Consider the following 25,837-nt stretch of genomic DNA (forward strand, 5'->3'; position numbering starts at 1 on the left):
AAATCTCCGACAGAACAATTAAAATGGACGATCGCATTTAAAGCGGATCCTAATTCCCTTGGTTACCGGAGAATCAAATCTTATTACGAAGATTTTCTTCAAATCCCTTGAAATGTGGGAATTAATCATATCTACGTCAAATGATAAGATGAATCTACACTTACTCATTTCACTCTTCTATGTTAGCTTCATTCGTACTTTTCATATAAATGGATTGTTTATCCAAAATTATTCGCTGATGATAAAACTCTAATTTTCAGCCCGTATGCATCATGAAAACATACTTATTATCATTCACGACCTTTCCACTCAAATTTCGGGACGAAATTTCTTTAACGGGTAGGTACTGTGACAACCCGAAAATTTCCAACCAAATTTAAACTTTAATCTTTATATATTCCTGACATGATAAGCAATGTTTGTAAGTTGAATCTCAAAAATTTTAAACTATGTTCATACATTCATTTAACCTCGACCAAACTCCGACGATTCACGAACCATTAAACGGATATGATTATATATGTATATGTGTATATATATTATAACTTGAAACATAAACAAAATATTAGATTTAATGCTTTACATGATTGTATCCGTTTCAATATGTTTATCGATGAAATTAAAAGATAAGATTTAATGATTAAATTATCAGATACATTGAATTATGATTTACGAGTCTCTGTTGAGAGGTCCACTTTGATTTAAGAAATCAATTTTCTTTTTAACGATATTCGGAAAATGGTAAAGTGATTTGTATATAAGAACAATGTGTCAAATATCAAGAATTAGACAAAAACTAGTGGAAGACTAAATTACATAGCAATCAATTGAATTGATTTCAGACGTACGCAATGCTTTTTGATATAATAGGACTTGTCTATCTAAACTCTCTTTAAATAAATAAACGTAAGTTGAAATATTGGTTGTAACATGTATTTAAAACGTGTTCATTAAATATATATGTTTTCAAATTAAGTATACGGTAGTAACACCCGCCTAGTGACGTAATTGATATTTAAAAACGATTAGTACTTGTATCCATTTAAATTCTTAAAAAGAAAAACGTTACGCGCTAAAATATTTTCCTAAATGAAATGAAAATAAACTTTGAAAAATAAATAGTTTTGAAAAACTAAATGTTATATAGTTAGATGAAAGATTTTGGATACAAAATTTATATTTCTAAAATGTATATATATATCTATATATATTAATCTCGTCATAAAACGTCTTAATTTAAAATAAAATATTTTGATAAACAACGAGTCACTGATTTATAGAAGCAAATGACCACGACGCTCAAATTTTATAAGATACATTTTTACAAAGTAATTTATTGATGAATAAATCAAACTATTACTAAAGGTACACGTCGCGTAATGTAAAAGACTAGTTTTCTAAACGTACGAAAGTGCGCTCGGAAAACCGAAAGTGGTACATGAGTCGTGAGACCACGACCGTGTCATTTTTGTAAAAATTATATTTTTTCCATGAGCGTAAATATAATATAATATTTAATTAATTCTAAAGATTAAATATAATATATATTAAATAATATATAATTTACATATGTGTAATGTATATCATAAAGGGTGTCGGTAGCTCTTGAATGAATGGTAAGAGTTGGTGGCTGAGTTCCCTATAAATCAAACGCGTTTTCTGTCTTCTGGTTCAATCTATATTTCTCTCTATACTCCGTAATACTTATGTAATTTATTTATTATAATTATTATTAAAATTACTATTATTATTATTAATCTTATTATTAGTATTATTAGGAAGCAATATTATTAGTATTATACATAAAATATTACGACGGGGTTATGAGCGAGTTAGTTCAATACGAGTTTTATGAGTAGGATAGGGCTAAGGAAATTATGGGTTATAGCTATGGAGGTGATGGGTAATGTTCATGGGTATACTCGTGAGGTCATTTTAGTGTTTATCATCTCCGTTGCGTCTACGTATCTTTCCTGCAATATTGAATCTCAATATTGATACGTGAGTACTCATAATTTAATTTTTACATACTAATAGTGTATCCCTGACTAGTGCTCGAGAAAATAGGATTATGCATGCTTGCACTTTTGATATTGCCCTTAGATAGGTTATGTTGAATCTTGAATTAGTTACCCCTACGGTTGAGATAAGGTATAAGATATGCATGTCCTTGGAAAGCTAGAGAAAAATTATAAACTTTTCATTTAGATATCGAATGGATTCGATGAACGGATTAGAAGTTATTGTCAATTGAATCTTTGTATTATTATTAAAAATGATTATTTTTATCGTCGTTATTATCGTCGTTCTAGTTTTATATTATTATTATTATTATTATTATTATTATTATTATTATTATTATTATTATTATTATTATTATTATTATCAATAAGGGATTTATCATAGAAAATTATTATTTTTATCATTATTATTATTATTAAAAGTATCGTTGGTATTAAAACTATCATTTTTTTAACGAAAATTATCATTTTAATAGAAATGTCATTATTACTATAAAATATCATTATTATTATCATTTTAAAAAGAATTATTATTTTTAAAGATAATATTAAAAAGTATCGTAAATATTAAAGTTATCATAATTAGAATTATCGTTTTATCATAATGTCATCTTAGAAATTATAAATATTGATATTTTTATAATAATAATTATTATTACAAAATAATACAACTTTTACTTACTATTATTATAGATATTATTTTATCAAATAGATGTGTGATACAAACATATTTTACTACGTGTAATAAATTACTTTAATAAATATTATCTTTATAATTTTAAATGAACTCTATAAATTTTATTACTTAATATATATAGAAGTATATTTTAGTATATAAATTTTAATATGAAATTTTATTTATTAATAATGAATTGTATTATTTACTCTATTAAATCTTTTAAAAATATTTAAAAATATAAAACGACGATATTTAAAATATATTATAATTATGGAGATCATTTTGAGTCAAATTGATTTTTGTTGACTTTTGCATATTAGTCTCGAGCATTAGGATTCTGGTACACTATGACCTGACTTAATTTGTTAGACAAATATTAATCAACATATAAATATATATAATTAATTTAGGTTCGTGAATCCGAGGCCAACCTTGCACTTGTTCAATGACGTTATATGTATTTTTACTACGAAATACAGTATGGTGAGTTTCATTTGCCTTTTTACCCTTTATATTTTTGGGACTGAGAATACATGCGCTTTTATAAATGTTTGACGAAATAGACACAAGTAATTGAAACTACATTCTATGGTTGAATTATCGAAATCGAATATGCCCCTTTTTATCAAAGTCTGGTAATCTAAGAATTAGGGAACAGACACCCTAATTGACGCGAATCCTAAAGATAGATCTATTGGGCCTAACAAACCCCATCCAAAGTACCGGATGCTTTAGTACTTCGAAATTTATATCATGTCCGAAGGAGGATCCCGGAATGATAGGGGATATTCTTATATGCATATTGTTAATGTCGGTTACCAGGTGTTCACCATATGAATGATTATTTTTGTCTCTATGCATGGGACGTATATTTATGAGAACTGGAAATGAAATTCTTGTGGTCTATTAAAATGATGGAAATAAATGATTATGATAAACTAATGAACTCACCAACCTTTTGGTTGACACTTTAAAGCATGTTTATTCTCAGGTGTTAAAGAAATCTTCCGCTGTGCATTTGCTCATTTTAAAGATATTACTTGGAGTCTTTCATAGCATATTTCGAAGAACGTTGCATTCGAGTCATTGAGTTCATCAAAGATTATTATTAAATCAATTTATAGTTGGATAGTGGATATTATGAAATTGTATGCATGCCTGTCAATTTTCGATGTAAAGAAAGATTGTCTTTTAAAAACGAATGCAATGTTTGTAAAATATATAATATAGAGGTCAAATACCTCGCAATGTAATCAACTATTGTGAATCGTTTATAATGTATGTGAACGGGTCCTTTCATTAATGGTGTACGGAGAAAAGGGCAACACGAAGCTACATCTTATTAGTAATTTGAAGGCACAAAAACTAATAAGAAAAGGTTGCTATGCTATTCTAGCACACGTCGAGAAAGTACAAACTGAAGAAAAGAGCATCAATGATGTTCCCGTCGCAAAAGAATTTCCCGATGTATTTTCGAAAGAATTACCGAGATTACCCCCACATCGATCCGTTGAATTTCAAATGGATCTTGTACCAGGAGCTACACCAATAGCTCGTGCTCCTTACAGACTCGCACCCAGCGAGATGAAAGAACTGCAAAGCCAATTACAAGAAATTTTAGAGCGTGGTTTCATTCGACAAAGCACATCACCGTGGGGAGCTCCTGTTTTGTTTGTCAAGAAGAAAGATGGTACATTCAGGTTGTGTATCGACTACCGAGAGTTGAACAAACTTACCATCAAGAACCGCTACCCACTACCGAGAATCGACGACTTATTTGATCAACTACAAGGCTCGTCTGTTTATTCAAAGATTGACTTACGTTCCGGGTATCATCAAATGCGGGTGAAAGAAGATGATATTCCAAAGACTGCTTTCAGAACACGTTACGGTCATTACGAGTTTATGGTCATGCCGTTTGGTTTAACTAATGCACCAGCTGTGTTCATGGACCTTATGAACCGAGTGTATGGACCATACCTTGACAAGTTTGTCATTATTTTCATTGATGACATACTTATTTACTCAAAGAATGACCAAGAACACGGTGAACATTTGATAAAGGTGTTAGAAGTATTGAGGAAGGAAGAATTGTACGCTAAATTTTCAAAGTGTGCATTTTGGTTGGAAGAAGTTCAATTCCTCGGTCACATAGTGAACAAAGAAGGTATTAAGGTGGATCCGGCAAAGATAGAAACTGTTGAAAAGTGGAAAACCCCGAAAACTCCGAAACACATACGTCAGTTTTTAGGACTAGCTGGTTACTACAGAAGGTTCATCCAAGACTTTTCCAGAATAGCAAAACCCTTGACTGCATTAACGCATAAAGGGAAGAAATTTGAATGGAAAGATGAACAAGAGAAAGCGTTTCAGTTATTGAAAAAAAAGCTAACTACGGCACCTATATTGTCATTGCCTGAAGGGAATGATGATTTTGTGATTTATTGTGACGCATCAAAGCAAGGTCTCGGTTGTGTATTAATGCAACGAACGAAGGTGATTGCTTATGCGTCTAGATAATTGAAAATTCACGAACAAAATTATACGACGCATGATTTGGAATTAGGTGCAGTTGTTTTTGCATTAAAGACTTGGAGGCACTACTTATATGGGGTCAAAAGTATTATATATACCGACCACAAAAGTCTTCAACACATATTTAATCAAAAACAACTGAATATGAGGCAGCGTAGGTGGATTGAATTATTGAATGATTATGACTTTGAGATTCGTTACCACCCGGGGAAGGCAAATGTGGTAGCCGACGCCTTGAGCAGGAAGGACAGAGAACCCATTCGAGTAAAATCTATGAATATAATGATTCACAATAACCTTACTACTCAAATAAAGGAGGCGCAACAAGGAGTTTTAAAAGAGGGAAATTTAAAGGATGAAATACCCAAAGGATCGGAGAAGCATCTTAATATTCGGGAAGATGAAACCCGTTATAGGGCTGAAAGGATTTGGGTACCAAAATTTGGAGATATGAGAGAAATGGTACTTAGAGAAGCTCATAAAACCAGATACTCAATACATCCTGGAATGGGGAAGATGTACAAGGATCTCAAGAAACGTTTTTGGTGGCCGGGTATGAAAGCCGATGTTGCTAAATACGTAGGAGAATGTTTGACGTGTTCTAAGGTCAAAGCTGAGCATCAGAAACCATCAGGTCTACTTCAACAACCCAAAATCCCGGAATGGAAATGGGAAAACATTACCATGGATTTCATCACTAAATTGCCAAGGACTGCAAGTGGTTTTGATACTATTTGGGTAATAGTTGATCGTCTCACCAAATCAGCACACTTCCTGCCAATAAGAGAAGATTACAAGATGGATAAGTTAGCATGACTGTATTTGAAGGAATTCGTCTCCAGACATGGAATATCAATCTCTATTATCTCTGATAGGGATGGCAGATTTATTTCAAGATTTTGGCAGACATTACAGCAAGCATTAGGAACTCGTCTAGACATGAGTACTGCCTATCATCCACAAACTGATGGGTAGAGTGAAAGGATGATACAAACGCTTGAAGACATGCTACGAGCATGTGTTATTGATTTCGGAAACAGTTGGGATCAACACCTACCGTTAGCAGAATTTTCCTACAACAACAGTTATCATTCTAGTATTGAGATGGCGTCGTTTGAGGCACTTTATGGTAGAAAGTGCAGGTCTCCGATTTGTTGGAATGAAGTGGGGGATAGATAGATTACGGGTCCGGAGATAATACAAGAAACTACCGAGAAAATCATCCAAATTCAACAAAGATTGAAAACCGCCCAGAGTGGACAAAAGAGCTACGCGGACAGTAAAAGAAAAGATATAGAGTTTGAAATTGGAGAAATGGTCATGCTTAAGGTTTCACCTTGGAAAGGCGTTGTTCGATTTGGTAAACGGGGGAAACTAAATCCAAGGTACATTGGACCATTCAAGATTATAGATCGTGTCGGACCAGTAGCTTACCAACTGGAGCTACCTCAACAACTCGCGGCTGTACATAACACTTTCCACGTCTCAAATTTGAAGAAATGTTTTGCTAAATAAGATCTCACTATTCCGTTGGACGAAGTCCAAATCAATGAAAAACTTCAATTCATTGAAGAACCCGTCGAAATAATGGATCGTGAGGTTAAGAGACTTAAACAAAACAAGATACTGATTGTTAAGGTTCGATGGAATGCTCGTAGAGGACCCGAGTTCACCTGTGAGCGTGAAGATCAGATGAAGAAGAAATACCCGCATCTATTTCTAGAAGATTCGTCAACACTTTCAACAGCTTAAAATTTCGGGACGAAATTTATTTAACGGGTAGGTACTGTAATGACCCGAACTTTTCCATGTTTATATATGTTAAATGAAATTGATATTTACATGATTAAGTGTTTCCAACATGTTAAGCAATCAAACTTATTAAGACTTGATTAATTAGAATAGGTTTCATATTGACAAATGACCACCCAAATTGACCGGTGATTCACGAACGTTAAAACTTGTAAAAACTATACGATGACATATATATGGTTATATATATAGTTAACATGATTTTATTATAAGTATGTATCTCATTAGGTATTTTAACAATGAGTTATATACATAAAAATGAGACCATTAAATTAAGAAACTCGAAAACGATATATATAACAATTATCGTTATAACGTCTTACTAGGTACATATGAATCATATTAAGATATTGATACACTTGGTTAATTATGTTAAATGATAAGTAAATATATCATTAAGTGTATTAACAATGAACTACATATGTAAAAATAAGACTACTAACTTAATGATTTTGAAACGAGACATATATGTAACGATTATCGTTGTAATGACATTTAATGTATATAGATCATACTAAGAGATATTCGTACATCATAATATCATGATAATATAATAATTTAAAATCTCATTTGATATTATAAACATTGGGTTAACAACATTTAACAAGATCGTTAACCTAAAGGTTTCAAAACAACATTTACATGTAACGACTAACGATGACTTAACGACTCAGTTAAAATGTATATACATGTAGTGTTTTAATATGTATTCATACACTTTTGAAAGACTTCAAGACACTTATCAAAATACTTCTACTTAACAAAAATTCTTACAATTACATCCTCGTTCAGTTTCATCAACAAATCTACTCGTATGCACCCGTATCCGTACTCGTACAATACACAGCTTTTAGATGTATATACTATTGGTATATACACTCCAATGATCAGCTCTTAGCAGCCCATGTGAGTCACCTAACACATGTGGGAACCATCATTTGGCAACTAGCATGAAATATCTCATAAAATTACAAAAATATGAGTAATCATTCATGACTTATTTACATGAAAACAAAATTACATATCCTTTATATCTAATCCATACACCAACGACCAAAAACACCTACAAACACTTTCATTCTTCAATTTTCTTCATCTAATTTATCTCTCTCAAGTTCTATCTTCAAGTTCTAAGTGTTCTTCATAAATTCCAAAAGTTCTAGTTTCATAAAATCAAGAATACTTCCAAGATTGCAAGTTTATTTCCAAGTTTTCTAAATCCATTCCAAGTAATCATCCAAGATCAAGAAACCTTTGTTATTTACAGTAGGTTATCTTTCTAATACAAGGTAATAATCATATTCAAACTTTAATTCAATTTCTATAACTATAACAATCTTATTTCGAGTGGAAATCTTACTTGAAATTGTTTTCGTGTCATGATTCTGCTTCAAGAACTTTCAAGCCATCCAGGGATCCTTTGAAGCTAGATCCATTTTTCTCATTTCCAGTAGGTTTATCCAAGGAACTTGAGGTAGTAATGATGTTCATAACATCATTCTATTCATACATAAAAAGCTGTCTTATTCAACGTTATAAACTTGTAATCACTAGAACATAGTTTAGTTAATTCTAAACTTGTTCGCAAATAAAGTTAATCCTTCTAACTAGACTTTTAAAATCAACTAAACACATGTTCTATATCTATATGATATGCTAACTTAATGATTTAAAACCCGGAAACACGATAAACACCATAAAACTGGATATACGCCGTCGTAGTAAAATCGGGGGCTGTTTTGGTTGGGATAATTAAAAGCTAAGAAGAACTTTGATTTAAAAGCTATACTTCTGGAAAATTGATTTTTCTTATGAACATGAGACTATATCCAAAAATCATGGTTAAACTCAAAGTGAAAGTATGTTTTTCAAAATAGTCATCAAGATGTCGTTCTTTCGACGGAAATGACTACCTCTTTCAAAAATGACTTGTAACTTGTATTTCCGACTATAAACTTATACTTTTTCTATTTAGATTCATAAAGTTAAGTTCAATACGAAACCATGGCCACTGGAATCACTCAAAACGGATTAGAAACGAAGAAATGGCGAGTAAAACAAGATTGATAAAAACTACTCATTTTACCTACGTGAAAGTTAGTAATAAATCTATTCCAACCACAACCTAATCAACTTATATTGTATATTATGTAATCTTTGAGATACCATAGACACGTATACAATGTTTCGACCTATCATGTCGACCCATCTATATATATATTGCGGAACAACCATAGACACTCTATATGTGAATGTTGGAGTTAGCTATACAGGGTTGAGGTTGATTCCAAAATATATATATAGTTTGAGTTATGATCAATACTGAGATACGTATACACTGGGTCATGGATTGATTCAAGATAATATTTATCGATTTATTTCTGTACATCTAACTGTGGATAACTTGTTGTAGGTTACTAATGAGGACAGCTGACTTAATAAACTTAAAACATCAAAATGTATTAAAAGTATTGTAAATATATTTTGAACATACTTTGATATATATGTATATATTGTTATAGGTTCGTGAATCAACCAGTGGCCAAGTCTTACTTCCCGACGAAGTAAAAATCTGTGAAAGTGAGTTATAGTCCCACTTTTAAAATCTAATATTTTTGGGATGAGAATACATGCAGGTTTTATAAATGATTTACAAAATAGACACAAGTACGTGAAACTACATTCTATGGTTGAATTATCGAAATCGAATATGCCCCTTTTTATTAAGTCTGGTAATCTAAGAATTAGGGAACAGACACCCTAATTGACGCGAATCCTAAAGATAGATATATTGGGCCTAACAAACCCCATCCAAAGTACTGGATGCTTTAGTACTTCGAAATTTATATCATATCCGAAGGGTGTCCCGGAATGATGGGGATATTCTTATATATGCATCTTGTTAATGTCGGTTACCAGGTGTTCACCATATGAATGATTTTTATCTCTATGTATGGGATGTGTATTGAAATATGAAATCTTGTGGTCTATTGTTACGATTTGATATATATAGGTTAAACCTATAACTCACCAACATTTTTTGTTGACGTTTAAAGCATGTTTATTCTCAGGTGAATACTAAGAGCTTCCGCTGTTGCATACTAAAATAAGGACAAGATTTGGAGTCCATGTTTGTATGATATTGTGTAAAAACTGCATTCAAGAAACTGATTTCGATGTAACATATTTGTATTGTAAACCATTATGTAATGGTCGTGTGTAAACAGGATATTTTAGATTATCATTATTTGATAATCTACGTAAAGCTTTTTAAACCTTTATTTATGAAATAAAGGTTATGGTTTGTTTTAAAAATGAATGCAGTCTTTGAAAAAACGTCTCATATAGAGGTCAAAACCTCGCAACGAAATCAATTAATATGGAACGTTTTTAATCAATAAGAATGGGACATTTCATTATCTTGGGGTTATTATCTCACAACTAGCCACAAAAGCTTGCTACCTTTATAACGTCTTGGTTTTATTGTTCGAGTATTTCTAGCCACTTTTTTATTTCTCTACATTCATACCTTATTTTTGTTTTTGTTTCTAAATTTCATATTGAATGCGAATATATGATAGTGTAGTTTTGTTTTGATAATAACTAATAGTCGCTACATTTGAAGTCACTACATTCCCTAGAAAATTGGGCAAAATTTTGTGGAGATTTTCTGAATAATTAGCAATTGTAGATAAGGCTCATTTTCGCAAGATAACTAGAAAATGACATTACAAGCAACACTTCCTTAAGGCTTTCCCGCGTTCGAAGCATTTAGATGCCGAAATGACATTTTACTATTTTTAAATGCGAATTTTGCACTTTTAGATCTTACGATAAGTAATACCTTCACATGTGAATTGTTGTGCATGTTTTAATACCACTATGATACTTGTTTTTATTTAATATTGTATTTAGGTACATCGAGATTTATGTTGGGGCTACTATCTCACAACTAGCCACAAAACTTTGCTGCTTTTATAACATTTTGGTTTTATTGTTCAAGTATTTTTAGTCGCTTTTTTATTTTTTTTAGATTCATAACCTTATTTTTGATTTTGTGTCTAAATATCATATTGAATGCGAATATTTGAGAGTGTAATTTTGTTTTAATGATAATTAATGGCCTCAAAACACATATTTGAAGTCACTACATTCCCCACAAAATCGGGTGAAATTTTGTGGAGATTTTTCCAAAAATTTTCAATTGCAGATTAGGACCATTTTCGCAAGATAACTAGAAAACGGCGCTACGACCAAGAATTCCTTAAAGCTTTCCCCCGTTCGAAGCAATTTAGATGCTAAAAATGACATTTTACTATATTTAATGGTGAATTTTGCACTTTTACATCTTACGATAAGTAATTCCTTCACATGTGAATTGTTATGCCTGTTTAAATACCACTATGATACTTATTTTTATTTAACATTGTATTTAGGTACATCGAGAATCATGTTGGGGCTGCTATCTCACAACTAGTCACAAAACATTGCTGTTTTTATAACGACTTGGTTTTATTGTTCGAGTATTTTTAGCCGTTTTTTTATTTCTCTAGATTCATAAACTTATTTTTGTGTTTGATTCTAAATTTCAAATTTAATGCGAATATATGAGAGTGTAGTTATGTTTTGATGATAATTAATGAATGCAAAACACATTTTTGAAGTAACTACATTTCCTACAAAATCGAGCAAAATTTTGCGTATAATTTTCCGAAAAATTTCAATTGCAGATTAGGTCCATTTTTGCAAGATAACTAGAAAATGGCGCTACGAGCAATACCTCCTTAAGGCTTTCCCTGATTCAAAACAGCGTAGATGAAGAAAATGACATGTTGCTATTTTTAAAGGTTAATTTTACACTTTTAGATTTTACGATAAGTAATACCTTCACATTTGAATTGTTGTGCCTGTTTAAATACTACTATGATACTTGTTTTTATTTAATATTGTATTTAGGTACATCGAGAATCTTGTTGGGGCTACTATCTCACAACTAGCCACAAAACCTTGCTGCATTTATAACGTCTTGTTTTAATTGTTCGAGTATTTTTAGCTGTTTTTTTATTTCTCTAGATTCATTACCTTATTATTATTTTTGTTTCTAAATTTCATATTGAATGTAAATATGTGAAAGTGTAGTTTCGTTTTAGTGATAATTAATGGCTGTAAAACACATATTTGAAGTCACTACATTCTCCACAAAATCGACCAAAATTTTATGGAGAATATTCGATCTGAAAAATTTTCAATTGCAGATAATGCCCATTTTTGCAAGATAACTAGAAAACGGCGCTACGAGCAAGACTTCCTTAAGGCTTTTCCCCGTTCAAAGCAGTTTAGATGTCGAAAATGACATTTTACTATTTTTAAAGGTGAATTTTTCACTTTTAGATCGTAGGATAAGTAATACCTTCACATGTGAATTGTTGTGCCTGTTTAAATACCACTATGATACTTTTTTTATTTAATATTGTATTTAGATACATCGAGAATCATGTTGGGGCTACTATCTTACAACTAACCACAAAATCTTGCTGCTTTTATAACGTGTTGGTTTTATTGTTCGAGTATTTTTAACCTTTTTTATTTTTCTAGATTCATAACCTTATTTTTGATTTTGTTTCTAAATTTCATACTGAATGCGAATATATGAGAGTGTAGTTTCGTTTTGATGATAATTAATGGCTGCAAAACACTTATATGAAGTCACTACATTCCCCACAAATTCGGGCAAAATTTTGTGGAAAATTTTCAAAAAATTTTCAATTGTAGATTAGACTCATTTCGCAAGATAACTAGAAAATGGCGCTAGATCCCGAAAATGACATTTTACTATTTTTAAAGATGAATTTTGCTCTTTTAGATCTTACGATAAGTAAATTGTTATGCCTGTTTTAATACCACTATGATGCTTGTTTTTGTTTAATATTGTATTTAGGTACATAGAGAATCATGTTGGGGCTACTATCTCACAACTAGTTACAAACCTTGCTGCGTTTATAACGTCTTGGTTTTTTGTTCGAGTCTTTTTAGCCGTTTTATATTTCTCTAGATTCATAACCTTATTTTTGTGTTTGTTTCTAAATTTCAAATTGAATGAAAATATATGAGAGTGTAGTTTTTTTTTTATGATAATTAATGGACGCAAAACACAAATATTTGAAGTCACTACATTCCCAACAAAATCGGGCAAAATTTTGTGGATAATTTTTTGAAAAATTTTCAATTGCAAATTAGGACTTTTTTCGCAAGATAACTTGAAAACGGTGCTACGAGCAAGACTTCTTTAAGGCTTTCCCCTGTTCGAAGTAGTTAGATGTCAAAAATGACATTTTACCATTTTTAAAGTTGAATTTTGCAATTTTAGATCTTACGAAAAGTAATACCTTCACATGTGAATTGTTATGCCTGATTAAATACCACTATGATACTTGTTATTATTTAATATTGTATTTAGGTACATCGAGAATCATGTTGAGGCTACTGTCTCACAACTAGCCACAAACCTTGCTGCTTTTAAAACGTCTTGGTTTTATTGTTCGTGTATTTTTTGCCTCTTTTTTATTTCTCTAGATTCATAACTTTATTTTTGTTTTTGTTTCTAAATTTTATATTGAATGCGAATATATTAGAGTGTAGTTTCATTTTGATGATAATTAATGGCTGCAATACACATATTTGAAGTCACTACATTACCCACAAAATCGGACAAAATTTTGTAGAGAATTTTCCGAAAAATTTTCATTTGCAGATTAGGCCCATTTTCGCAAGATAACTAGAAAACGGCGCTACGAGCAAGACTTCCTAAAGGCTTTCCCCCATTCGAAGCAGTTTAGATACCGAAAATGATATTTTACTATTTTTAAAGGTGAATTTTGCAGTTTTAGACCTTACGATAAGTAATACATTCACATGTGAATTGTTATGCCTGTTTAAATACCACTATGATATTTGTTTCTATTTAAGATTGTATTTAGGTACATCGAGAATCATGTTGGGGCTACTATCTCACAACTAGTCACAAAACGTTGCTGCTTTTATAACGTCTTGGTTTTATTGTTCGAGTATTTTTAGCCGCTTTTTTATTTCTCGAGATTCATAACCTTGATTTTGTTTAAGTTCCTAAATTTCAAATTGAATGCAAATATATGAGATTGTAGTTTCATTTTGATGATAATTAATGACCGCAAAACACATATTTGAAGTCACTACATTTTCCACAGAAATCGGGCTCATTTTCGCAAGATTACTAGAAAAAGGCGCTACGAACAAGACTTCATTAAGGATTTCCCCCGTTCGTAACAGTTTAGATCCTGAAAATGACATTTTACTATTTTTAAAGGCGAATTTTGCACTTTTAGATCTTACGATAAGTATTACCTTCACGTGTTAATTGTTATGCATGTTTAAATACCACAATGATGCTTGTTTTTTATTTATATTATATTTAAGTACATAGAGAATCATGTTGGGGCTACTATCTCACAACTAGTCACAAACCTTGCTGCTTTTATAACGTCTTGGTTTTTTTGTTCGAGTATTTTTAGCCGCTTTTTTATTTTTCTAGACTCATAACCTTATTTTTGTGTTTGTTTCTAAATTTCAAATTGAATGCAAATATATGAGAGTGTAGTTCCATTTTGATGATAATTAATGGACGCAAAACACATATATTTGAAATCACTACATTCCACACAAAATCGGGCAAAATTTTGTGGATAATTTTTTGAAAAATTTTCAATTGCAAATTAGGTCTATTTTCGCAAGATAACTTGAAAACGGCGCTACGAGCAAGGCTTCTTTAAGGCTTTCTCCCGTTCGAAGCAGTTTAGATATCGAAAATGACATTTTACTATTCTTAAAGTTGAATTATGCACTTTTAGATCTTACGATAAGTAATACATTCACATGTGAATTGTCGTGCATGTTTAAATACCACTACGATACTTGTTTTTATTTAATATTATATTTAGGTACATCGAGAATCATATTGGGGATACTATCTCACAACTAGCCACAAAATCTTGCTGCTTTTATAACGTCTTGGTTTTAATGTTCGAGTATTTTTAGCCACTTTTTTATTTCTCTAGATTCAAAACCTTAATTTTGTTTTTGTTTATAAATTTCATATTGAATGCGAATATATGAGAGTGTAGTTTCATTTTGATGATAATTAATGGCCACAATACACATATTTGAAGTCACTACATTGCCCACAAAATCGGGCAAAATTTTGTGGAGAATTTTTCGAAAAATTTTTAATTGCAGATTAGACCCATTTTCGTAAGATAACTAGAAAACGGCGCTACGAGCAAGACTTCCTTAAGGCTTTCCCCCGTTCGAAGCAGTTTAGATGCTGAAAATGATATTTACTATTTTTAAAGGTAAATTTTGCACTTTTAGATCTTACGATAAGTAATATCTTCACATGTGAATTGTTATGCCTGTTTAAATACCACTATGATATTTGTTTTTATTTAATATTGTATTTAGGTATATCGAGAATCATGTTGGGGCTAGTATCTCACAACTAGTCACAAAACGTTGCTGCTTTTATAACGTCTTGGTTTTGTTGTTCAAGTATTTTTAGTCGCTTTTTTATTTTTTTTAGATTCATAACCTTATTTTTGATTTTTTGTCTAAATTTCATATTGAATGCGAAATATGAGAGTGTAGTTTCGTTTTGATGATAATTAATGGTCGCAATAAACATATTTGAAGTCACTACATTCCCCACAAAATTGGACAAATTTTGTGGAGAATTTTTCGAAAAATATTCAATTGTAGATTACGCTCATTTTCGCAAGATTACTAGAAAACGGCGCTACGAGAAAGACTTCGTTAAGGATTTCCCCTGTTCGTAACAGTTTAGATCCCGAAAATGACAATTTACTATTTTTAAAGGTGAAATTTGCACTTTTAGATCTTACGATAAGTAATACCTTCACATGTGAATTGTTATGCCTGTTTAAATACCACTGTGATGCTTATTTATGTTTAATATTGTATTTAGGTATATAGAGAATCATGTTGGGGCTATTATCTCTCAACTACTCACAAACCTTGCTGCTTTATAACGTCTTGGTATTTTTGTTCGAGTATTTTTAGTAGCTTTTTTATTTCTTTAGATTTATAACCTTATTTTTGTGTTTGTTTCTAAATTTCAAATTGAATGCGAATATATGAGAGTTTAGATTCGTTTTGATGATAATTAATGGACGCAAAACACATATATTTGAAGTCACTACATTCCCCACAAAATCGGGCAAAATTTTGCAGATAATTTTTCAAAAAAATTTCAATTGCAAATTAGGTCTATTTTCACAAGATAACTTGAAAACAGCGCTACGAGCAAGACTTCTTTAAGGCTTTCCCCCATTCGAACCAGTTTAGATGTCGAAAATGACATTTTACTCTTTTTAAAGGTGAATTTCGCACTTTTAGATCTTACGATAAATAATACCTTCACATGTGAATTGTTATGCGTGTTTAAATACCAATATGATACTTGTTTTAATTTAACATTGTATTTAGGTACATCGAGAATCATGTTGGGGCTACTATCTCACAACTAGTCACAAAACATTGCTGCTTTTATAAAGTCTTGATTTTTTTGTTCGAGTATTTTTAGCCACTTTTTCATTTCTCTAGATTCATAACTTTATTTTTGTTTTTTTTTCTAAATTTCATATTGAATGCGAATATATGAGAGTGTAGTTTCGTTTTGATGATAATTAATGGCCGCAATACAACATATTTGATGTCTCTACATTAACCACAAAATCGGGCAAAATTTTGTGGAGAATTTTTCGAGGAATTTTCAATTGCAGATTATGCCCATTTTTGCAAGATAACTAGAAAACGGCGCTACGAGCAAGACTTCCTTAAGGCTTTCCCCCGTTCGAAACAGTTTAGATGCCAAAAATGATATTTACTATTTTTAAAGGTAAATTTTGCACTTTTAGATCTTACGATAAGTAATACCTTCACACGTGAATTGTTATGCCTGTTTAAATACCACTATGATGCTTGATTTTTTTTAATATTGTATTTAGGTACATCGAAAATCATGTTGGGACTACTATCTCACAACTAGTCACAAACCTTGCTGCTTTTATAACGTCTTAGTTTTATTGTTCGAGTATTTTTAGCCTCTTTTTTATTTCTCTAGATTCATAACCTTATTTTTATGTTTGTTTCTAAATTTCAAATTGAATGCGAATATATGAGAGTGTAGTTTCATTATGATGATAATTAATGGAAGCAATACACATATACTTGAAGTCACTACATTCCCCACAAAATCGGGCAAAATTTTGTGGATAATTTTTCGAAAAATTTTCAATTGCAAATTAGGTCTATTTTCGCAAGATAACTTGAAAACGGCGCTACGAGCAAAACTTCTTTAAGGCTTTCCCTCGTTCGAAGCAGTTTAGATGCCGAAAATGATATTTTACTATTTTTAAAGGTGAATGTTGCAATTTTAGATCTTAGGGTAAGTAATACCTTGTTGTGCCTGTTTAAATACCGCTATGATACCTTTTTTATTTAATATTGTATTTAGGTACATCGAGAATCATGTAGGGACTACAATCTCATAACTAGCCACACAATCTTGCTGCTTTTATAACGTCTTGTTTTTATTGTTCGAGTATTTTTAGCCGCTTTTTTATTTTTCTAGATTCATAACCTTATTTTTGATTTTTGTCTAAATTTCATATTGAATGCGAATAGTGTAGTTTCGTTTTGATGATAATTAATGGCCGCATATTTGAAGTCACTACATTCCCCACAAAATCGGGCAAAATTTTGTGGAGATTTTTCTGAAAAATTTTAAATTGTAGATTAGACCCATTTTCGCAAGATAACTAGAAAATGGTGCTACGATCAAGAATTCCTTAAAGCTTTCCCCCGTTCGAAGCAATTTATATGCCGAAAATGAAATTTTACTATATTTAAAGGTGAATGTTGCACTTTTAGATCTTACGATAAGTAATACCTTCACATGTGAATTGTTATGCCTGTTTAAATACCACTATGATACTTGTTTTTATTTACTATTTTATTTAGGTATATCAAGAATCATGTTGGGGCTACTATCTCACAACTAGTCTCAAAATGTTGCTGCTTTTATAACGTCTTGGTTTATTGTTCGAGTATTTTTAGCTGCTTTTTTATTTTTCTAGATTCATAACATTATTTTTGTTTTTGTTTATAAATTTCATATTGAATGCGGATATATGAGAGTGTAGTTTCGTTTTAATGATAATTAATAGCCGCAAAACACATATTTGAAGTCACTACATTCCCTAAAAAATGGGGCAAAATTTTGTGGAGAAGTTTCAGAAAAATTTGCAATTGTAGATTAGGCTCAATTGTGCAAGATAACTAGAAAACGGCACAACGACCAAGACTTCCTTAAGGATTTCCCCTGTTCAAAGCATTCAGATGCCGAAAATGACAATTTACTATTTTTAAATGCGAATGTGGATATATGAGAATGTAGTTTCATTTTAATGATAATTAATGGCCGCAAAACACATATTTGAAGTCATTACATTCCCCACAAAATCGGGCAAAATTTTGTGGAGAATTTTCCGAAAAATTTGCAATGGTAGATTAGGCTCATTTTCGCAAGATAACTAGAAAACAGCGCTACTAGCAAGATTTCCTTAAGGAATTCCCCCGTTCGAAACAGTTTAGATCCCGAAAATGACAATTTGCTATTTTAAAGGTGAATTTTGCACTTTTAGATCTTACGATAAGTAATACCTTCACATGTGAATTGTTATGCCTATTTTAATACCACTATTATAACACCCCGGATTTTAGTGTATCTGAAAATGTTCCTGAAAGTGTCAGTAAATGTGCACAGCAGAAAGCACCACTAAAAGTAAACCTAACACTTATGCATTTTCAGAATTTACATCAGAATCAGAGTTAGGCAAGTTCAGTCCCTGAAATTCATAGTCAAAATCAGACTCTGCAGAAGGTCGCGGCGCGACAGAGAGGGTCGCGGCGCGGCGATTAACTAGTTTCAAAGTCAGGAGGCATGTCAAGGCAACCACCAGACCAACGTATATGTCGCGGCGCGATGATGAGGGCCGCGGCGCGGCGTTCTGGGCGGACTAGTACCAGATTTTAGTAATTTTAAATAAGGTTCAAGGGCATCTTGGTCTTTTCGCGTGTGAGCTAGATTTGAGATCTTAATCTCATCCACTCATTTCATTTCTTCATTTCTTTTTCCTTTTCTTCTCATTTTTCTCTCAAAAAAAAAACTTCAAACCCCAATTGGTTCAAAGGGATTTTTGGAAAGAAAGAAGCGGGTTTTGATCGAAAGCGTAAGAGATAAGTTTGTTCTCCTCGTTCTTAGCTACAAGGTGATACTAGCGGTAAGCTCTAACTCCGAATTTCATTTTCGTGTTCATCATTCAAATTTGAGGCTTTTGGCTTGTATGTTCATAGATGGAACCCATTTAGTTGTTAATTGAAGATTAACACCAAGATTCGGGTTTATTGTTGTTATTGGCGGGTTTTGAGTTTGGTGAACAAGTGTAAGTTTGTAAGACTTGCAAATGGGTGTAATCACTAGTATTTAGTGATTATTGAGGTGTTGGAAGCCTTTAGGGTTCATGTGGTTGACTAATTTTGATTAGAGTCAAAATTAGGGTTTGGTGATGATTATGACCCAATTTTCGATTTAATAAGGCTTATAAACTCAAAATGAATTAAGTTGAAGTATAAACCCGAGTTAAATATGTTTTGGTGTCAAAACTTGTTCATGGCAAAATGTTGACTTCTTATGGGTCAAATTAGGGTTTATGGGCGATTTTGAGAATGATAAGTGTTTAACACTTATGATTGGGTTTAATTGGTGTGTTAGGACCATTGTCACTATTGTTAGTGATTATTAGTTAGTTTGGGCGCGGTTTGAGCTTGAAAGTGCAATTTGGGTCGAAATCGTACTAGTTGTCAATTTGGGTTGATTTGTAAATCCACCCTAATTGTGTTATTGTATTTGTGATTAATGGAATAGGTACTTTCCATTGGCGTGTTGCGGATTTTGGATTTCACTTCATCGAGGCGTTTAAGGTGAGTGTAAATTTACTATGCATATGTGTATGTGTAGAATGGGTGTGTGTGTGTAGAGTGACCCTTGCTTGGGTTTACTCTATGTTGTTGTGGTTGAATGGTCTCCTCTTGTGCTTCGGGTCCATGTGATACACTTATGCGTTGGGGGTTTTTACCCATGGTGTTGTGAATTGGCTAGCGCTTTGGATAACCCTTTTTGGCGATGGGTTGCTAGCATTGTTGTTGAGGAAATGAATCTCGATTAGTGCGGATTCATGATGACTCGGGTTATTTCGGTCATCTTGTTGAAGTGGTGAATTTCGGGTTGTGCGAATTCACTAAGGCTCGGGTAGTTCGGCCATCCTCGGTTGTTGAAGTAGTGAAGGAAGTGAATCTCGGGTAGTGCGAATTCACTAAGGTCCGGGTAGTTCGGCCAACCTTCATGTGGTTTGGGTTAAGGGGTTAACCGTATCGATATTGTTGATTATATACTTATTGTTGTGTTGTAGCTAATCTTGTGGCGTTAGCTTGGTGATTTCGTAGCGTGTAGCTACTATGTGTATTGTGCTGTTTTGTAGTTGTTTACCATACGGATACGGTTTGTGTTATTTTGATGCTTGGTGATGCGTAGCCATTTTATACATATGTATGTGTATAGTATCTTTACATTCACTAAGCATTAGCTTACCCTCTCGTTGTTGATATTTTTATAGGTTCGCGTGATGGCAGCTCGGGTAAGCATGGGGATTAGAGATCTTGGCTAGGTTGCTTTAGAAGATCTTGCTTTTGTACTCGATTACGATTTGGGTAGCGTAGTCCCAAATCACCATGCTCGGTTTTGTTTAAATGTAACTAGTCGGGTCATAATGATTATAACCGGTTTTTGATTTAGCTAACGTATTATTGTATTAAGAAGTTTAAATTATTATCGTACGTCTTTAAGTTCGTTGAACTTACTTTGATCAAAATATGTTTTGGAAACTGTGTAATGGGACCTAAAGTATTATTTAACGTGTATTAAAAGGAAAAAAAATTTATGGTCCAGTTTTAATACGGGTTGGATTGTTTCAAGTGGTATCAGAGCATGGTATAAGGGATTTAGGCGACTTGAGATAGGTGCCTAGACTTAGACTTTTGTGTGTGCTTATTTGTTGCGGGACTTGTAGGTGAACGGGTCAGAACGGGTTATAGTTAGTGCCTTGTTTGTAGGTGGGCTAACGTTTATGTTAATATGTGGATTCTATTAATATATTATTGCGTTGTGTTGGTTTATATCATCGAGCGAGGCGGTCGTTGTACTAACGAGTCAATACGACGTGTGTGTGTGTAATAAGGACTTGCAAACCTTATTACGGGTGAAAATCGTGTCGAACAAGTGATGTACGACGGGTGTTGAGCAAGATGGAACAGTGTTGTGCGTGTGGTTTTATACGTTCGTGGACTAATCGTTTTGCATTCTTTAGAATGGTGACGCGTAACCAGATCGAGACGAATGACGAGGAGTTTAATACTAGAGTTGCGACCGCCGTTGCGGGGCAAATGGGTACGTTTCGAGAAGAAATGGATAGGAAGTATTTCGAATTTTGGGGTAGTAGTGAAATGGAGCGTTGTCTTAAGAGCTTCATGAGGACTAAACCTCCGTTGTACGATGGGAAACCGGATCCTTTGGTAAGCACAACTTGGATCTCGGATGTCGAAGGGTGTTTTCGCACGATTGAATGCCCTCTCGAGAAGAGGACAAGACTCGCTACTAGCTTGTTGCGGGGTAGGGCAAAGGATTGGTTGGATGGTAAGATCGATCTTATCGGTGGTGAACCGTTTATGGCGTTGTCGTGGGATGAGTTTAAGAAGGAATTCTTCGAGGAGTTTCGGACTTCAGCCGATTTGTCGGAAATGTGAAATGAGTTGCGAAATTTGCAACAAGGATCAATGGACTTGAATACTCTAAAGACGGCCTTTATGTCGAAGGCTCGTTTTTGCCCAGAGTATATTGGGAATGATCGGATGTTGATGGAAGATTTCTATCGGACTTTGAATGATGAGTTTCAGGGCAAAATTAGCGTTGGCCAAGTGAACTCGTTTGCGGAGTTATTTAACATGGCTAGGGGTTTCGAATCTTATTCACGATTGAAGGTTAGGGAGCTTTCAAGTAAGAGAAGGGTTGATTCGTATGGTGCTCCAAGTAAGAAAATTAAGGGCGCGAGTGCGAGTATGGGTAATGTGGAGAAAGGTTCGACGAGTTCTCATGCGCCTAGATGTTTCAATTGTGGTGTTAGGGGCCACAAGTTATGGGAATGCACAATGCCGAGAAGTGATGACGGAATGTGCTACTATTGTCATAAAGAGGGACATCGCAATCCGGATTGTCCTGAGTTGGCCGCGGCGAATGCAGCAAGGAGACGTTAAGGTACGTTTCGTTTTAATAAATATGTCCTTTGATTATTTATTTTGTGCCGATGAGTTCGGGTTTGTTAATGCTTTGTGTTGTGCATATTGTTATGGGTGACGTTCCTAATGGAATTACCCTAAGGTGACGTTTTGAATGTCGGGCGAAGGGCGTAAGACTTGGTGTAACCAAGCATTCCTTAGTGTCGGGAAATGTTTCTACCAAGCCTTGGGCATGGGCTTTGGTGTTCGGATGTTAGAACGTGTTCGCTCTCGTGTTGAAGTTGATGAACCGTGAGGTTCGTTGGGTGGATGAAACCCTTGAGATCGAGTGTTTTGAGTCTCGATGTATGATTGGTGAAGGAGTCTACGTGACGTAACGGTAGGTGCCCCTTTTATACCTACTAGTGTGGTGTTCGACTCCGATGGTGCTGCGGTTACATTGTACTTAGGGTACCGGAGAGAAACCCTTAGGTACATGAGTGACTAGGTGGGAAATTTGACAAACGATAGCAATCGGATGATTGCGAGGGTAAAGTTTGTGTAAATTGTGGTGAACTCTTCGTTCGGAGTGGTTAAGCATTTGTTAAGATCCTTTATGTGCTCGAGATTGGAGCAAGATGTAGTGATGGGTCGTGTGAACCCAATTATTAGTAAAGTCTACCTTTGGTAGCATTGTAAGGGTGTACAAGATGCGGTTATGGAATGTAGTTCCAAGTGGGGGAGTTACACTCCCGCACGAGGAGGTTTTAGTGTGAGATTTCGGATGACGCTTTTAGTAGATGTGAAACTTGTATCGGGACCTAGTTTTGGTCGATTGTGGTAGAGTACTATTTCGGTTAATTTGTACTTATGATTTTGGGTCTAAATTATCACCGATGTGGTAATGTGGTAAATCTCGTTGAGAGATAATGGACGTGTATGACGAGCAAGGTGAGATCCCTCGGTTAAGGGACGTGTGTGTCGGATTCTCTTCTAGAGAAATTATTGTTTGTACCTGTGTGTGAGATAGGTGGCTCTTGCTCGATTGTGATAGCGATGTTCGCTTATGCGTATGATTCGTGTGTGGAAATTTCAGGCGGTGTGGAATGGTTATAAGTATGCGTATATACTTTTGGTTGTGGTGATTGGTTAGTGTAATCCGTTAGGATTCACTATAGTGTAGCAGCGCGCGATGTTGCACTACTCGTTGTTGAGGCCAAAAGAGCGTGTGTGATGAGTGGGTTAGTCGCGGTGTTCAAGACACCACTTTTTGGTTTAATTGGCATGTGGAATTGTGACGATCGCTCCAAATCCATATAGACGAACACGTCATTCATTGATTTCATTGCGAGGTATTTGACCTCTATATGATACGTTTTGTAAACATTGCATTCTTTTGAAAAGGCACACCATAAATGAATATTTAAATCAAAGGTTTTCGACATCTGATGATTTCTACATATAGACAATCACCGTATATAATAGTTTACAATAGTACTTCCGTTGACAATGCAGTCAAAATAAGGTACATGATGATGAATTGGTAAATGCAATGTTTTCTTGAAAAATATGCCATATAAGACTCCATGCACATAGCTTGTCTATCATATAAGCAAACAGCGGAAGACTTCTAGGGAACCTGAGAATAAACATGCTAACAAGTGTCAACACAAAGGTTGATGAGTTCATAGTTTGTATGTTTCGCATAATCTGTATATAAAGATGGATCACAAGATTTCAGTTTTTTCATCCAGAAACGTTTATCAAAATATTCTACGAAATTGAGCACCCTGGTAACTAAACTTAACGTGTATATAATTTGTACCCTTTGTATAATCATCTTAATAATACACGCAAACCAACGTGTACGCTTCTCAAATAGCATACGTCCGTTAAAAGGCTAGTGCTCTAGCTCGGACGGGGATATCAAGCCCTATGGATCCATATACTACTACTCTCGCCCACCAGTTCTTATAACCGGCAGTTACTAGTTACCAAAGCTAAGGGATTTTTGGTTCAAACTCAGTATAGAATGTAGTATGTACTTGTGTCCATTGTTTAAAATAAAGTGCATGTATTCTCAGCCCAAAAATATATATTTTTTCAACTCACCTTAGCAGCACATAAAGTTGTTCATCGTAATGTGACCGAAACTTGGTATATCAAATAATCGTAGATATCAACCTAGAGAATATATGTTGGTCAATAAATGTCTATCAAGCTAGGTCAGGTCATAGTGTATCACAATCCTAATGCTCGAAATTGACATACAAAAGTTATTCAAAGTTGTTTCAAAAAGTCAATTTTGACAATAGTTCAACAAATGAGACGTACCTTATATAAGGATTCATTTACTCGGTTGGTAATATTCAAAAATCCATTTTATCAATCTCGTAAACAAGTTGTTTAAGTATTAATTGCAGATTCAAAAAGCAATTCCAATTAATGTCAATTATAATTCAGTTGACCATATCTTTTGATTCGTTCCTCGAAACTATTCGATATCTAAATGAAAAGTTATTAATTTTTCGCCAGCTTTCCGAAAACATGTATATCATATACCTTTTACCCGTAATATATGTATTTAATTCGTGATTTATTATAAACTGTTTAACGATGAAATTTAGCATACAAGCATGTATAAATATATACACTCGAGCACTAGTATGTATACACTATTAATTTATAAAATATAAAATATAAATGCTTACGTATTAATATTGAGATTCAATATTGTAGAAAAGTACGTAGATGTAACGGAGATGATAAACACTAAGTTTGATTCACAATTATACCCCCGAACATTACCCATAACCTCCTTGGCAATAACCCATAATTTTCTTAGCTTTAATTCACTCGAAAATCATTTTTGAAATCGTTTGAACATGACCTCGTCGTAGTATTTTATGTATAATACTAATAAAAATAATATTAATACTACTGATAATAATAAGATTAATATTAATACTAATCTTTAATAATAATAATTATAAAAATAATATTAATAATAATAATAATAATAATATAAATAATATAAATATTACGGAGTATATATCTATATCTGTGTAAGTGTGTGTGATGTTCGAGCAAAACAATTGAATTTATAGTACCTTTTCTGAAAAACAACCTCATGCGATCGCATGGGATTTGTGCTTCAAGGCCATGCGATCACATGGCCCTCTGATCCAGCTCACAAACTTTAAACTTTTTGTTTGTCGACATAATTTTATATAATATATATAATATATTTAATTTATATAATTAATTATATATTATATTAAATTCACATTCATAGTTAACTTGTAATTTTTGTTCCGATAAGTCGTACGTCATCACTCGACTTATGTCCCGG

Source organism: Rutidosis leptorrhynchoides, chromosome 6, assembly GCF_046630445.1.
Source record: "Rutidosis leptorrhynchoides isolate AG116_Rl617_1_P2 chromosome 6, CSIRO_AGI_Rlap_v1, whole genome shotgun sequence".
Classification (NCBI taxonomy): domain Eukaryota; kingdom Viridiplantae; phylum Streptophyta; class Magnoliopsida; order Asterales; family Asteraceae; genus Rutidosis; species Rutidosis leptorrhynchoides.